Source organism: Triturus cristatus, chromosome 2_1 (assembly GCF_964204655.1).
Source record: "Triturus cristatus chromosome 2_1, aTriCri1.1, whole genome shotgun sequence".
NCBI classification, from domain to species: Eukaryota; Metazoa; Chordata; class Amphibia; order Caudata; family Salamandridae; genus Triturus; species Triturus cristatus.
The window spans coordinates 685811479-685829623 of record NC_140581.1 but is presented as its reverse complement, the minus strand read 5'-3'; the positions used below and the strand labels follow the sequence as shown (position 1 = coordinate 685829623).

General features: G+C 44.2%; 1 protein-coding gene and 1 pseudogene across 2 annotated transcripts in view; both read right to left on the bottom strand.

The window, feature by feature from the left end:
* PGGT1B (protein geranylgeranyltransferase type I subunit beta) overlaps positions 1 to 18145 on the bottom strand; it is a 332915-nt gene that overhangs the window by 86984 nt on the left and 227786 nt on the right. The window lies entirely within an intron of this gene.
* Positions 8033 to 8127, bottom strand: LOC146865762 (Nuclear RNase P; annotated as a pseudogene).

Sequence of the window (18145 nt, the reverse complement as noted above, 5' to 3'; positions counted from 1 at the left end):
AACAAATGCCTGAAAAGATTTCCGAGGTTACATCCGCTGCAGAAACATTGTTGCAGCAGGTATCAAGTTGTTAGATAATCCAGTGCTGTAGGGAAAACCTGACCAAAAGGAGCATCTAGCCTCTGCTGGAAACAATGGATAGATCTAGGCATAGCTGGAGGCTTTTGTGTGCACATCTGAAAAAGGGACAGCAGAACCATCTTTGAATGAACCCATGTGTCTAACTGAAAGGTAGCAGTGCACAAAATAGCTCCCACAATTTCCTCCCAAACAAACCCCTGGCTACAATTTCAACCTAGACAAGGAATCATGCCCATCAACACACACTGGATCGGTTGATCTGCAGCTTTTACCAGCAAGGCCTTGATTCCGAATCCCAGCTTATAGCAGAGCAGTTACAGTAGTGCAGCCCTGTCTAGTAGCGCGACATCACCTACCATTAATAAATGTTCCAGAACCACAAAAAATATGTCACACATAACACGCCAAAGAGGCAGCGAGAAGCGTGCTATTGGCAACTCAAAATTTTGATCTGGAAACTGGTAGATTTTCAACTCTTCTGAGAACAGTTGAAGTCAAGTGGCTGTATATACTACATTAGAACAGTATGTCAATTTGTTCATTATGATGCATAATTGTATCTGCCAATCTCCTTATCAGCAGTAGAAACCCAGCAGTACGGGAGACGAGCCGTGGATGTGCTTAAGCTGGTAACCGTGTCACAGAGGCAAGTTGCCAATCATGTTCACAGCACGTGCAGTGTCTTGGTGACAGGGAAGAAGAGCCTCCAGACATGATTACTGTGTAAGCAGCATTCCATCTGTGTCACACAGGTGATGGTGAGCGGGGATTAAAGCAAAGCTCCAGGGAACATAGGGAAGCAGCTTAGCAGCTGGGAGAAAAAACATCAGATGACTTCATGGTGTGAGAAGCACCTCATCAGCACAGAAGAGCCGCAGAAAGGTAGCAGTGGTCTGCTAGCAGAGTAGAAACGTGTTAAACTACTGAACGTGTGATATGTCACTGTAGTTTTCAGGAAAATATACTGACTGTGTGATAAGTTACCACACTTTTCAGATGTAAAATAGACCTAAGAATATACCTAAACAGCCAATGGAAAGGTGGTAAACAAAAAAAAGACAACTCCTGTTTCTGATTCAAGAAGTGAGTGACAATGTCTTAAGTCAATGAGACATGAGCGAAAGAAGGCAATGGCTGAAGGATTCTGCCCCAAAGACAACGATTTGGTCATTTGTTTATTTACTTAAAAAAAGGTCTTGGCTTACACCAGACAAAAAACAGACCCCCCTACTAAAAGACCCGCTGCCTGCTAACTGCTCCTCCTATCAGTGATATTTTTAACAAGTCACAGCGAACTCCTCAAGTTCCAGGCAACTACATGCAGAGTTTGAGGACCGAGATGTAACAGTCTTCATCGATTCTGAGAAAGCAGGACATTACTGTGGTGAGGTAATTACTAATATTACCAACGCCATGTAGATATGTACCTCATCTACGCACAGAGGTATAACAGATCAGCAATCCAAGTTCTGCAAGTCCAGTCAGGGGCTATTTCCACCCTTGATCTGTGATAGTGCATTTTATGATTCAGCATCTAAAGAGAGAAGTGGAAATGAATCATACGTCCAGGTAAGAACAAACACATCCTCTAGATACCACGAAGGAAACGATCAAGAATAGAAAAGATGACACTTCATGCTTTTTGTCATCACGAAAAGATCAACCTCTGGGAATCCACATGGCAGAAAGATCTGACCCAGGTCTTTCTGTTGGATCTTCCATTCGCAATTGATGGCGGATGTTCTGCTTTTCTTTTGTGTTGGTCTTCCAAGATAGATGAACTGCTGAGAGACCAATTTCGCTACTTATGACTGTGTTCTGTAGGAGGATAGGTTCCTTGCAAAGTATCACTGGCTGTACTTCCATTCTTCTTTAGATAAAATATGGTTGCAGTGTTGTTCTTGAAGAACTATCACTGATACCCCTGCAATTGAATTAGAAATACTTTCAAAGCCAACTACACACCACTCAACTCCTTGCAAGAGATGGAGGACCCTGAAGGGGCTGAAATGAGGACTGAGACGTCAACATAAATGGATGGGCTATCACTGTCAGTAACTAAGAATCCACTTTATGTGCCAAAGAAGAAGCCCCTAAGGTGAAAGCAGCAGATATCTTGAGCACAGTAGGTTTAAAAACTTGAATTTGGCTAGCAGAAGTGCCAACAAGAAGAAAGGTTACCGTAAAAATAAATTGGTGAACAGGGGCCAGGTCAGAAGATAAGGATGACTTCTCTTTAAAACTATTAGGCTTCTTGCCATGATGTGAGGAGGACCTTTTATAATGTTTATACATTATTTCAGGTGAGGGGATCATAGACCTTGGGCAGGAAGGTTTTGGCGGAGACCTCAATCCATTCCATGCCTCTGTAAATTACAGTTTGGGTTACCTCTCTCGGATTGCTCTGGGATCCACAAGTGTGTAGAGGTCACACTCCAAGGCTTTGTGGCTACGTTCCAGAAAGCAGAAGTCGCTGATCCATAGGTTGATTAAAAATATTGCTCTTGCAGCACAATTTCCAAGGCTGGAAGCCTCCAGATTTTAGCAGGGTTAGTCTCTTATGGAAACAAAACACAAAAATAGCAAAAATACTAAATATTCAGTGGCTCTGAGTTGAGATCCCGAAAAAATGTACTTATCACCGGTATCAATGCCCCTTAACATAACATTGCTCAATCCCTTCCTGTGAGATTGCCAGATGATTTAAATGATGCAGGATAGCACACCTAGCATAACTGGCTGGAAATCGTAAAAGATTTTCTGTATTCAGGCTCAGAGCTGCATTGGTGACATATTGTATGTAAGACTGGGAGACAGGTGCCAAGCAACCCTCTAAACTTTCTCCACCCTCTGTGCAGAATAATACAAATTAGCAGAGGAAAAGGTAATGGAAGACGTGCCAATGGTAGCTCCAACTTCCTGGAGGAATGCAGAATGTGCTGGTGCATGCAACACTGTTATAAGGAGTATGGGGCCATACTGGACACCAGCACAGAGACAGAAATTTTACAGAGAAGATCTAAATTGAGAGCCAATGCTGCTCGTTCAATCCCTGCGTTAAACTGCTTTGTAAACACAATCGGCTATTGGCATTTCATATCCAGTTACCTATTATTTGAGAAAGTTGACAACCTCTAAACATAGTTTTACTGTTTATGTAAAGGAGCTTTGACCCATCGGGACACTACTACTACCACATGGGACGCTATACCACTTCAAAAGCACAAGGCATCCATCTCATTGTTGTAGCAGAACATTTTTGCCAAATCTGCCAGATATATTAATCAAAGAAAGAGTTGTTGGGCACTTCTGTTCACAAGACTTGAATTCACAATTCATTTTCCTCTTACCCATTAGCAAATGTGACACAAATGAGATTAGGAGGGCAACTCTAATGTACCGATGCACAATAAGAGAACCTGTTGGCCATTACTAGTGTTAATGGTGAATTATCCAAATCGGATTCAGATATACTACAACACTCAAAGTACTGAAACTTTCTGATAGGACAAACAATCTAAGTAACTAATGTTTCTTCAACATGTACTCAGAATTTCTGACCTCTCACTGTAACAGTTACTTCTGTACTTGTGTTAGGACCTACTTGCACCTGGACATCTATGTATGGTGAAAGTCTAGAAATGCTGCAAAGATGTGGCTGCTTGAAATCGTGAAGTGTCTGTAATATGTGAGCAAGCCTCTTTCAGTACTCTTAAGTCTACTGCATCCAAATATATTTAACAGAAGTACCACAGCCTCAGGGATTCATTTTGATGTGGCTGAAAGTAATCATCGAGTTCATCTGCAGGCTTTACCTAGAGCAATTCAGTCAACCAAAGTTTGTGTGGACTATTTATTTTGATTACATTTTCTTGCCATGTGAGAGCATGGACCCACATGTCAGAATCATTTTCGAAGAATTTTGAACCATAGTTAAATGTAGAACTGCACGTTTTGAGACAAATTACTACACTCAAAGTAGTCAGAAAAAAGCCAATGAAATATGCAACATCTTCAATTTTAATGTTACTCTCATGAAAAGGATCAGTGTAATTTTGACAATTTACTGGATTAGTTGGAGCCTTGCTGCTAAGATTCCTCAATAGTATGGGCACAAATCTTATCCTTGAATTAGTTGGGATGCCAGCTTTGCTTCCAGTCCCAATCACCTCTTCACAAGTCAGATCTTATGTACACTGTCTTCAGAACCTTTGTGCCAACTTGTTAAGAGCAAAGCAAGACATGAAAAGATTAGCAGCTAAATACTGGTGATCAGCACCAGTGAATTCTTCAGGTGATTTATCATGGTTACAAAGAATCTCATTAGAATCCTCTCAATTACAAACAGTTCAGCATCAATAATAACAATCATCTTGTATTGGCCACGCCATAGCCAATCTAACTACACATTTAAGAGGAATTTGAATCCTGGTAACCCCTGTAGTTTGCTCTCGGAGGTGGGAACTTGACACTAATCATTTATGCTCCACCTTAAAGACCCTTCATCACAAGTCTGACCCAAGACTAAGGGGTCAATTACGATGCTGTTCGGAAGGTCTCCGAATCAGATTCGGGTTTGCCGAATCAGATTCGGACCCCTTGATTCTGACTGAATCGTACACAGTTCCCAACTACTGATTACAATGCATGTAAAACAGTAGGGCTGTCCAAATCAGTTCCAAAAGGCATTCGGACAGGTCACGTCTTCCGAAACCGATTCTTACAGCTCTATGGACTCTGTTTACGAGCGAACAATTACGATGACCGATTCGGACAGCCGTTCTGATTTTGTGTCTCCGGAACGAATCAGGTGCCGGTATCTGTCTTTGGGGGATGGTAGCAGGCCCCCCTTCACCCACGGCCCTTTGATTCGGGTCCGTAGGGGTACCCAAGAGACCCCCCCCTTTCCAACAATGCACAGTGTGGCAGACACACTGGGGTGCCTGCCGCAGGGTGCCAGGTTTCCCCCAGCCACCCCTTTCTTCAATGGGAGCCTATGTTCTCGTTCTGAACAGAGGTTCCCATTGAAGTCAATGGGAGTCCGACCGAATCGTATCTGGAAGCATCCAGATACATCCAAATCGCTCATTCGGACTCGTCCGTAAGGCATTCCGGGAACAAATCGGTAGGAATGCTTTCCGGACGAGATCGTTATTGGCCCCTAAGTTGGAAGGTGTAGTGGAGTGGTGTTTGGCCTTCCAGATACATCAAGGGGTGGCTCCTCCACTAGGGCGGAGGAGCGTTGCCTCCCTGCTAGAGTGAGAAGCAGAAATATAAAATGGTAATAACTTTCAATTATTATCATTTTATGTTTGGTTGCGGGAAGGTTGGCGGGGCTGCTATGAGAGCAGGGGAGGAGTGTTGTGCCTGCCCACTCCAGAGTGCACAAATACTATTTGGTCGGCCCCCTGGGGCCGCCCACACCAGCCATGAGCACTCTGCCCTTCTCCATGCAGGCTGCAATGCAGCCTATATGGAGAAAATGGCCTCCCTATAAGCCTCTGGCTGGGCGGCGTCCTGACCAATCACAACGCTTTTTATTAAATTACCCCTGTGCGACACCCCCGACCTTCCTGTGCGACCCCTGACCCCCATGCAACCCCCCCACCACCCCGGGGATTCCCCCCATCCGCGAGTCATGCCGGCTGTGACTGGATACGTCCTGAAAAAGGTATCCACAGCGAAGGCAATACCCCATTATTAAACAATAGTTTGAGTAGCCAAATGACAAAACCAAATACTGTTCAGACAGGAACAGCCAGTGGGTCTAGAAGTTAGCCACAATGGTGCACCTGATAACTTTCCCTCGAGATGCACGAAGATCCAGAGTAACCGCTATGTTTGGCATTTATCCATTGAAAGACCTGCATACTCTTTTTTTTTAAACTTTATTTATATTTTCCAGTGAAGAACATCACATTCATCAAATAAGCATAACAGCATGCACATCATAGATTGGGCAAACATACAGCAAGTCATGACTATGAAAGTGGGCGTCGTTTCCCAACTGCTCGGAGATAGGAGCGAGCATTTCCTGGGGGGCGTAATCCATCCATGTCAGTTATTCATATAGCAGGTACATTCAAGGCCCGATGTAGTCCCTGATCGCATTGAGGTTCCAAGTGTGCAGGTAAGTTGCCAACAAATACACAGTGTAAGTCATATAGTGTTTACCATTCCACTACCACAGTTAGATCCTTCCCACCTTATTGGGAGTGTATCTCACCATCCCCCCTCGACCCCTTAAGGCAGCATTATATGGGGGGGGGGGGGTTCTACGACCTGCATACCCTGGTTATAACTGAAACCGGTCAAAGGTTTCCCATTAAGTCAAGGAGTTAAATTCAAAATATAAGTACCAATTGTTTCCAAAGAGAAAGATCATCTAAAGTATAAAGGTGAATGAAGGAAGGAAGGACCTAAGGACTTCATAACTTCTTAGACAACGAATCTACTATTAATAAGGCAGCTGATGCGTTACTAGATGCTACAGTAATGGCTTAGCAGTCATTAAATGATTATTAAGACCTATCCAGTGAGAGCACCTGGTAAATGCAGGGCTTCCCTAGTTGACACTAGGACTTGTGATATGGCACATCATGGCAATTTGTTCTAGCTCGCAGGTCTGCTTTCCAAACAAAGGCATGAGGGTTAGTGCCCTCTCTGGTAGTCTGATCTAGCTCCACATGCAGACTGAATACCATTTACTGTCTAGTAGGTTGCTAGAACCATCCAACCCTATGTTTGTGGCAGTCCTCGATCAGCAGAAAATGTAATCTGCCAGACATACGGTGTTCAGTCCAGTCGTCAAACCATTAAATGCTTCATGATACCAATAAATAAATAAATAAATAAATAAATAACTACACTTCAGACATTCCCAGAACTTATCTTCATAAAACTTGTCCCTTCCCCAATCCTACTCTACCGGTCTTAAACAATCCTCAGAAAATAAAACAGCGAACAGAGTGAAAATGGAGCTCGCGTGCTCTGGAGAAATGTAGTTCTTTCCGCCTCCCCTGCAGACCCACACCTTTGTTGACTTGCCTCGGTTTCCATGGTGTCGATTTGGTTGAGAAGAAGGTGAATGATTTATGCAAAAGCTCCTCTGACGTTCTCACTTTGCATGTCAACTAAGGTTCACCTATTCTGATTTCCCTTCACCTCCTTGATTCTGACACAGTGAGATAAGCATATTTCTTTGCACATGTCGTTTTAAGAAACTACACTTCGATTTATTCCCAATTTTTACCCCACTTTAAATATATATTTAGTGTTCTAAAAATGACTTTGCTTCTGGCAAGCAAGGTAGCATTTACACGAGTCTTTTACCATGCATACTGCGGATACTAGTTTTGCATACCGGCTGCTCAGGGTAATGCATTCACAAATGTGCATCTGAAAATATCCATCTAAGCTTTAAAGCTCTCCCCTCAAGATCTTTAGAAATGGGTTCCTGCAGGCATGGACAGCTGCATGCCCAATGTTTTGTTTTCACTTTTAAAATCCTAGCATTTGAAATCGTAAACTCAAGAAACAAGCATTTACAATGCAATGGTCTCGGCATTGGTAAAGTTAGAGCTATTGGCATTGCTCATGACATTATTTTTGTTTATGTTTTTAAAACATTTAAAGAAACGGCATTGTCAGGAGCAATGCCAATAGCTCTAACTTTAACAATGCCGAGACCGATTGCATTTGCACCCACACAGAGAAAGCCACCCACACACACAGAGCCACCCACACAGAGCCACCTACACAGAGATATTCACATAGAGCAACCCACACACAAATAGAGCCACCCACACAGAGCCACCTACACACACACTGTTACCCACACACAGACAGAGCCACCCACGCATAGAGCCACCTACAAAAAAAGCCACCCACACAGAGCCACACACACACAGAGGCACACACATATACACACACACACATAGAGCCTCCCACACACACACAGAGCCACCCACACTTACAGACCTTCCCCAAGGTTCATGAGTGACATACGCACTCTGCACGTGACCTCAGTGATGAGCTTCCTCCGCTTCATACCTATACGTCTCCCACTGCTTTATATATGGCTCCATTACATGCACTTGGTAACTGAGGGTGGATTATATAATTTTAATTAAGAGTGATTGAGTGGAAATATAAAGACAGAATACTAAGGGTGTGAAATACAATTCTAAAATGCACACTACCAATTCGCCAATAGCCAGGTTTCAAAATCAAAACAGATAATAGCTCGGGACTCCTAATATGTAAATCATGCTCTGACGTTTGGCCTGTCACTTGTTCCTAACCGCACACCCAATCATGGACCACGCTATGGAACGGCCATGTTGGAAAGGTTCGATTTTAGAGGAGCTAATTGCTTCCAGCGCACTGTGTCTTCTGTAAAGCAAAAGTACAACTTTCAGAAAATAACATGAAACCGTGAACCAGAACAGAGTGAGAATGCACACTCAGTCAGTTACCAAGGTAAGATCGTATCAAGAATTTTACCTTCCTCCAAGGAATACAAAACTACACGTTTTGTAGATGTGACTTCAAGTGTTATTACACCGTTTGCAGATAACAACATTATAATATATTTTGCTCGCTCTATTCTTTCCCCTTACTTATTGGAGCCTGTCGCTCTAGCCGCTCTGTCACTGCGTCGTATTAAGCTAGTCCTTCTTCAATGTCAGTCATACACGCCGTTTCTGTATATAACTCACCCGGTTGAGAAAGGAGGTACGGGAGCTCAATTTTAGTGCACAAAACAGCGCTCCACCGCCGCTCAGCGGTGACATGACGGCCAGCACCAGATACGGGGCCGTTCTTCTGCCGAGAACGCGCACGTCAAGGTCACCAGCCCAAGCTCCATACACTGACGCATGCGTGCTGGCGACTCGCTGAGAGTCGTGTATGTTGCACTGCGCAGGCGCTAGATTCGTTCGGGTGAGATCGCGGAATATTAGTGTTTTAATGCTTGTGCAAGCACGACGATTGCAGTCTGTCTAGAGTTAAAACCTAATGGATAAGTAGTCTTTCGTAAAACCTGCCAATTTAGAACAAAAAATCGTAGTTCATTTTTTTGTTGTTGATCTTTTGTGGGCCAGGGTTCGGTTGGAGGGCGCGTAGAAAGTGAGCCGAGGGTGGGTTTGTTATGGGCAAGTTTCTACAGCACCAAGTTAACCTCGCCCTTTACACCCCCGGGGCTTGTTTACATCGCCGTATTCGTGTTTGGTCAAATAATATAACATCTTTGGATTGCCGCTAATGAAGCTGCTTGCATTCCTTGCTGGACAAGAAAGCACTTTAACAACGATGCGGCCAACTTCTGGGGGGTTTGAGGAGGAAACCAAGACAAGAGGGAACAAGCACACCACTGCCTTTCTCCGAGGCAGAGCAGAAATGCCTCGGAGAAAGGCAGCGGCATTTTCGGATTCGGGGGCGTGTTTGTCTTTTCTCTCCTCCAGCCATTGGCTGGAGGAGATAATTAGACTTCTTGCAAAAAACACGCCCCCCGATCCGAAAAGGACAGGGCCTAATCGGAATGACTGACCTCTTCTCCAATGGCTGACCAGCATTCAAGAGGCCAGCCAATGGAGAACAGGGGAGAAGAGGGGCGGGTTCAAGCCCCTCTTCTCCAAGTCATTAAATCTCGCGAGCGAGACTGCGCAAGCGCAGCCTTCGCTAGCCGAGACCTAAAAACTGGGTAGTTGATCAACTTGACACACATTAGAAGTAATTTATCTTTCTAAAACAATGTACGCTGAATAACATAGCGCATACAAACTACAATATGAAACAGAGGCGCAGCAAGAAGCAATGGAGCCCAGTGTAAGCAAGAGAAATGACCCTGCTCCCCTGTCAAGCAGTTAAAAAGGCCACGACTGGAGTTTAAGAAGGAGGAGGGGGCCCTCAAACCCTGGGCCCCTGTGTCACTGCCGCCCCCCTGGTGAAGACAACATGGCTGAAGGGAGCAGGGGGTTGATAAAAGGGGTGCAGCAGGCCTAGAGAGATCAGCAGATGAGAGGGCTGCACAGAGAAGGTGGGAAGTGAAAAAGAGCACAACAGGGATGAGGAGCAGGGGGCACGGCAGGTGAGATAAAAAGAGGAGCTCAGCAGGGACGGAGGGAGGCAGCAGGGTTGAAAAGGAGGGAAGCGGTGAAACTAGAGAGGACGAAGGCAGTAGGGCTGGCGAGGAGAGAATCATGGAGCAGAGAGACCATAAGATACGGGAAGGAGCATCGCGGGTAGGTAGTGGAACTTCAAAGGGCCCCCATTTTGCCCGGTGGGTAGTGACAAAGACAGGATACTTACTGCCCTGGGAACCTGTGACACAGCACCTGCTGCAATATTGATAGCTACGACTATGATTTGAAAGGTGGCAATATAGACAGTACGATCACACATGCTGGCCATACACTTATTTGGGGTATGGGGCCAAAATGAATCACATTTAACACCAACAACGTGCAAAAATGCAAAGTAACATTCCTTTTCTTGCAATGATTCCCAGAGTGTGTGTGGCATTCATTCTATGTTATCGAAAGTGGCCTTAGTATACACAACTAACATTGATTTGATTGAGATTGACTAGTGTAAAAATGACAATACTCAATAAAACAGTACAATTATAGAAGCAACAGACAACCATATGAAATGATTTTAAAAGGGTGGGTGTGAATGTCTGGATAAATCTAAGCCGCCGGTAGTTGGGTATCTACTTTAGTGGTGACTGTTAATCGTTGTTCGTACAGCTCTACCCAGATAATAATTTTTAGGAATCCCTTTGCGCAACTGGAAACAGGCTTCCAAGCTGACGAATGAGACTTTAAGTGCATAGCTGAAGTCATGGATGGAAGAGACCTGCTTAAATTAGGTTCACACTTCACTGTGAAAGGCCGGGTAGACGTGAGCCTCTCTGGAGCTCTGCAGTCCGGATTAAGAAGCTGTGGGTGCTCTGGAAGCTGTCCAAGGTGGTAAAATATCTGATATTTCAGCTTTCTTACAACTTTAACACCAAAGATGTCATTAATCACCTCTATTTTCCACCAAAAGAGAGTTCTTCATCAAATCCTATCATGTCTTACTCCAGAAGGCAGAATTACAACCATTTTTTTTTTTACAGGAGAGAGTGAGAGAGGCAGCACAGTTGCAATCTCCCAAATACTATATTACAACCATCACTGCTTTGGCGGGCTCAATGTTGCATTGCGGGGATCTCCTTTATCAGGAGACCCCCAAGGACAGAATGAAGTTGCTGCAGATTCCCCATAATGCAGTTGCACATTGGAGGCTGCCACTGCCATTCTTCATGCCTTTCACAGCATCCTGTCTCGTACAGAATAACTTTAAAATACTCTGCATTATCCGTACAGCAATGCATAACATCCCTGGGCCTTCTTACAGACAGCCGTTCATTTAAGGTAACATGACATTTTGACAACCTCCTTCTCGGTGTTCCGAGATAAGAGAGAGATAGCTTTTTCTGTCATAACCTAAATGGTGTTGTGTTATGTACTGCTCGTAAAGGATATTGGTTTACTATATCCTGTAAGTTAAATAGTGTAATGTATGAAGAGACGAAGTGATCTTTATTTAAAAAAATCTCCTCTTGCTTATTACATTAGTAATGCCCCATCCTCCTTCCCTGTGATATGTTTCACGCCAGCAGGGGCAGGGTTTAAAACTTAGATAAAACACTGAATTAAAAAATGATCCTTTTCTTTTATCAACTTAGGAAAGGTAGAGATCTGCTGGAGGTGGAAGAGGAAAACAGGAAAGAAGCATCAAGCAGGTTACAGGCACCTACTGTGTGGTGTACCTTTCCGAGCACCTTAGAAGACGAGAGCAAGGTCACAGTGCCATCAATTACATCACATGACCTCTGACCACTATGGCATTACAGGAAGCGACATCATATGACGCTTGGGTCCCTGCATCGTGGAACAAACTCCCTCTTTCAAATGTGCTGCATTACTAACCACATAAGTTTCGGGAAAGGACTTAAAGCTCAACTCTTTTACAATGGATACAAATAGCAATTTTAGGATAGGGTGTGCATGGTGGGTGTACAAACACTAGAAAAATAATTTACAAAACCTAAATAAATACAGTTGGTGCTGCCCATGTGACTGCACTGCTTAGGCTCCCAAAGGTATGTGCCTGGAGAGTGCCACCAAAGCCACCATGGCTTGTTCTCGGACACCGAATAGATGTTTGGCCCCGGCACAGTATAGAGAAGGATAAACCAATGCATTATCCAAATAGCAATAGGGACTTTAGCTGCCATTCAGCTGGATATTTGCCACCTAATGTCAGGAAAGATTAGTCGGTAAATCAAAGGTCTGCTATTCCAAATACTTTATTGTACTGCACAGCGGCTTTGTATACCACTTCACACCAGAGTCAAGGCAATGAAACACTATCTTGTGCAGCCACTTGAGACACAGCATCGTGTATTGCTGGAACAGTGTGAGTGTACACTGTGGTCGATGTGGGAAGTGTTGGGTGTTTTGCAGGAGGTTCCGTCTGTATTGAGATAGATGTACCTCCAAAACAAGACTCCCTAAAGGATAGCTGGTCAAAAGCAGGGCAAGTCTGGATCCAAGGGTCCTTCTTTAGCAATGACTGCAAAGTGTGAGTTGTTAAAAGACTGGTCCAGTGTAATGTACCTCCCCACTGAGTAATGCAAAGAGCCCTGAATAAAATATGCTGTTCCATACTAGGATATAGGAGAGCTTGAAGGGTGGGGTGGCGCCGTTGTGAAAGTGAAGTTGTTTGGCAGCTTCCGTCTGAATCTGCGGACAAGAAAGCGAGGCTCACGGAACTACAGACTCTGCTAATACAGTCTGGGTGTGAGAGGAGCACGGTGATGAAGGCTTGCAAATTTAACATTGGCTTAGAAGCAAATACCACAAACAGAAGCACTAAGCATGTTTGGAAACCAAATTGTGTACTGTTTCCTCAGCTGAGGCACATGTTTGTGTAAATAAAGTTAAAAGGTTGATCTTATTGAAACTAAAATATGACAGAACTGCAGCAACAAAGGTTAGGGCGAGTCCTCTGAATATTTCTAAGAAGTAAAAGAGCTTGCAGCTCTCATATCGGTGAATGGTAGACATCAAGAAAGAAATGTTCTACATTAGGAACTTCATTCAGGTCACATGAAGCCAAAGCCTCAAAAGGTAGCCTAAACAGAATCAGATTAAAATCCAACAGAGGATTCTCATGTGAGAAAAGTCTGGAATTCATCCCATCTCCATCACTTTTCCAGTAGAGATTAGATCTCCACAAAAATCCAGAATGTTAACACTTGTGATAAAAAATTACAAATTAATGAATGTGGTGAAAGTAAATGTTCAGCTCAGAACAAAGTTTATTTGGGCTAAATAGTCCTTAAACATTTAAAATCTCCATAAAAACAACACCTAAACTCACATTTCATAATAGAAAATTTCATAACATTCACATATTTAAAACTCATTGATCCTTCCAACATTCCCTATAACGTACTCTATATCATTTGAACAAGAAGTTTGGTTCTATTCACATTTAAGAGTATCTTTTACTTTACGAATGAACTTCCCCATAGCGCAAGCTGTGTCTAAATTGCTCATTTCAGTTAGAAGATCTACTGCTTGTACCCTGTTTTTAATACCATACTTTTTAAAAATTGGGCATAAAATCTTTCCTTATATCCAAAATCTTCTGACAATCTAATAAAAAATGTAGCGTATCACACGTTGTACCCAAGGTACAGACACATTTCCCCTTGCTATCGATCATTGCTCTTTTTACCCCGTTGTTGGCATAGCAAGGGTTAACGCCAATTCTTAACCTTAGCAATTCTCTTCTTAACTGATGACAGGTTAGTCTATCCATATAAGGGAAATGACTTTCATTTTGCCACGAGTTAATCATAAAGTGTACAGATTTTTTCCCCAAGAGATAGTCTTGGTCCTGGGCTCGAGAGATTTTACTCCCCAGGGCCCCGAGTTCCCTCTTGCCCACCTATATTTGGAAAGTCAAGGGGCACAGCTTGATTCTCATAATTCTACAAGCTTTAGTGATAGTTTCTCTTATCCATTTTGCCCATGTTAGCTCACTCTTCAATATTTCATTTATACACCACTGCGAGATTTTATGTCTTCCCCACCCTGGCGCTGCCAGAATCTAAAGTAAATGTGATGGTCGCCCAAAGGCATCGTGGCAGTAGCAATGAAATGAGGACGGCCAACTGGTGACTAGCAAAACAAATTCGAGTTATGAAGCCTTCTGAAATCGAAGATGATTGGATATTTGGTGTACCGTTAAATGTAGCTGTTGCTAGAGCTGAGGGGCTAGAACAGAGACAAAGCCAGTTCTGGACTGCCTGAATCAAAGAACAGTAAATAAAAAAAGAAAGTATCAGAATGTGAGGTACTTTGAGTAGGGCACTGAACCAGCCAGCCTACTTCGAATACCTTTAGGCCCTATTTCATAATACGCTTGATGAGTCATACACAAGATCTTGAGGATAATCCTTTGCTCCACTGGGAACCAGTGTATAGAGGGATGTGCACTACAGATATGGTCGATTTTCTAAAGAATGAAGACCGTTAACACTGCCATATTTTGAATTAGTTGGAAGCTTGTACAGTGTGGTAGATGGAGACTCAATTGGACAGACAGTGGTGTGATGTACCCACAGAAGTATTGCAGCTGTCCCCACAAGGGCATGCAAATGTGGAATAATGATAGGAGGAGCTTCCTTGAGAGCCTAATCTGAAAGAAACATGAGGCTATAACAATACATAATTGATCTCTCAGTCTCAGCCCTTTATCAAGGTAGAACCCTATGCTCTTAACCTTGAAACAGGAGAAGGTGGGCAAACCAAAGAGCATGCTCTCACAACCTATCCAGTCCGACTACCAAAACCTTCATTTTAGTGGCGTTGAGCTTCAACAGGACAAGTTTGACATTGTCTTTATAAGAGACAGAATACACTCCAATGGACTGAATGACTGCCTTTATCAGCTTCATGTATATTTTGAACCGAGAACAATGAGCCACGAGAGACTACATAGAAAACTACAGATGGATCAGAGCAAAAAGGAGACATTGCTAAAGTCTGCCTCCGTCCTCTGAGGTAGGAAGAGAACAATGACAAGGCCACTGCATGAATTCCAGCAAACCTGGTTGAACTCCACGTCGGCCCCAGACATTGCCACAGGATACAAAATCACCCAACAAGACCGACAACACAAGGTTGCTCCACTACCGCAGAGAGCATGACTACCTTCATGGAACACCTCCATTTCAAGTTCCGCATCACTGCAAAATACACCCCAAGAGGAACCCGTGTGTACCATTCCCCCGGTCCATGAGCCAACTTAGCACACCACTCATGGACTTCATCACCCCCTCACCATCGAAGCAAGCACTACTTCCTCCTAGGAGACCCCAACTTTCACCAGGAAGACCCAACTGACACCAAATCCACAAACTTCCTAGAGAGGTTAGGCAATCTCGGACTCACTAAACATGTCATCAAACCCACCTACAGTGCCAGACACACCCTATACCCAGTCTTCGCCACCCAAAACTGGGTCAAGTTCAAAGTCACCACACCCCTCTCCTGGACCAACCACACCATTGTACTCTTCCAGATACATATCCCAGACTACAAGAAACCCTCTACCATCAACCAGCCGGACGCACAGGAGTAGCATCACAGAAGCAGACTGGGTCCATTTACTATGCAAGTCCATATCAACCCCCGACAACCTCAAAAGCAACATAATCCAATTCAATAAATTGATAAACTGCTCCTCCAACTCCTTTGCACCCATCAAACACAACCAACAAAAAGCTCCAGAAAACATTCCAACTGGTACACTGATGACCTCTGAGCAACTAAACAGCACTTCAAACAACTGGAAAGCAAATGGAGAACCAGTCGAGACAGCAACAACAAGGACACCTTCAAAGCCGCAGTCAGACTATAATACCAGCGATAACCAAGAAAAGAGCACTGGTGGAATGCATAGAACACAGCTCCAACTGCACCAAAGAAATATTCACAGTTGTCAAAGATTTCACCACATCAACCTCCAGCTCTAACATCACCCAGTCACAAGACCGTTGCGACAGATTGTCAGGCTACTTCATTGACAAAATCAGGACTATCCGGAACAAGTTTGACTACCAAATAGACCACCACAGCCTCACCCTACCTACAAACAGCAACGAAAAAAACATAACCACATGGAACACCATCAACTCAAAGGAAACTACCCACACCATGAGAATGGTCCACTCCAGAGTCCCAACAGATCCATGCCCTCACTACAGCTACAATCTAGACTCAACGCCCTTTAGCGAGACTCTCAACCATATCATGAGCACCTCCACTGCCTCCTTCCCTGCTGCTTCGAAACCCTACTGAAATAAATCTAAGGCAGGCCCAACTCAGCTGACTAGCTACCAACCAATATCTCTTTGACCCTCCACTTCCCTTCCCTTCCCTTCCCATCCCATCCCATCCCATCCAAGATCCTCAAGAAACTCACAAACTGTATCACAGAAACTGCATTCCTCCCAGCAACGGACGAAATAAGGACGATCCTAGATTGAAGAAACACAGCAGCGCTCATCTGGCCAGACCTATCAAATGCCTTCAACACTCAATCTTCATTAAAAGACTCCACGAAGGAGGCATACATGGCCCTTGACTGGATCGGCTCCTTCCTCACAGGAAGAACACAGAGTATGCTAGGTGCCAAACACACTGGAAGCGAAAAAAACTCATCTGTGGAGTCCCATTATGTTCAACATCTACATGACATCACTGACGGACATCATCAGATCCCACGGCATCATCACCCTCTCCTACGCACAGGACACCTACCTCATGCTCTCCCTGTCAGCCCATAACAACAAAAAACAGTCTCAACACCTGCAAGTCTTCAAAAACAATGCCTCCCAAGGGACTCCACATGGTGGCCAGCAGACCTAGGATCCGCTCCAACCCCCCCAAGGCACACGCAAAGAACCTAGGAATCATCCTGGACAAAAAACTCAGCATGACTGCTTAGATCAACGCAGTGACCACCTCATGTTTCCACCTACCGAAGATGCTGCGAAAGATCTTCAAATGGATGCCATGTAACAACAGGAAATACCTGGAAAACGGTCACCCAAGCCCTCATCACCAGCAGGCTTGACTACGGCAATGCATTCTATGTCAGGATCAACAAGCAGCTCCTAAACAGATACAAACCACCCAGAAAGCCGCAGCAAGTCTCGTCCTCAACGTCCTGCATTGTACTTACACCACCCCACACCTCAAGAAGCCCCACTGGCTCCCAATCAATAAATGCCTCCACTTCAAACTCCTGACCCACACCTACAAACCACTCCAAATCTTAGGCCCCACATACCTCATCACCCGCATACACTTTCATCAGCTCTCCAGATACCTGTATTCAGCTGGACTCTCACTCGGGCACATCCCCCACATACACAAGTACAGGGCGGATGTGCCTTCTCATACACCGCCACTAAGGCATGGAATTACCTCCCTCACCATATCAGTGCTTCCTCCTCTCTGCTTGAATGCCGCCAAGCGGCTGGAGACAGACAGTTTTGACTAGCATACAGGAAACTCATTGCATGCACAACTGCTTAGCACTGAGATACCCTCATGGGAGAATAACATGCTCTCCAAATCAGCATAACATAACCTGAGCCGGTGGATCTAAAAGTGGTGGGCAAGTCTAAAAGAATAAGGCATACACGTTGGCCAAATAAACACTGGCCTTGAGATGATGCAGTAGAGTAGCCTCTATCCCAGTTCCAGGTCAAAAGCAAAGCTATGAAAAATTCAAAAATTTGGAGGCTTCGGGGTGACCAGCAATTGACCAAGTCAGGAATGTTTTTGGCCAAATGAGATGCAAGAAGCAGTAATGAAATGGGTTGATAGTTGACCTCCACATCTGCCTCTAGAAGAGGTTTGTTATGAGACAATTTTAAACAGTCCTCTTCCAATTGCCTGGACAATGCTAATAGAGAAGGAGCTGTTCACTG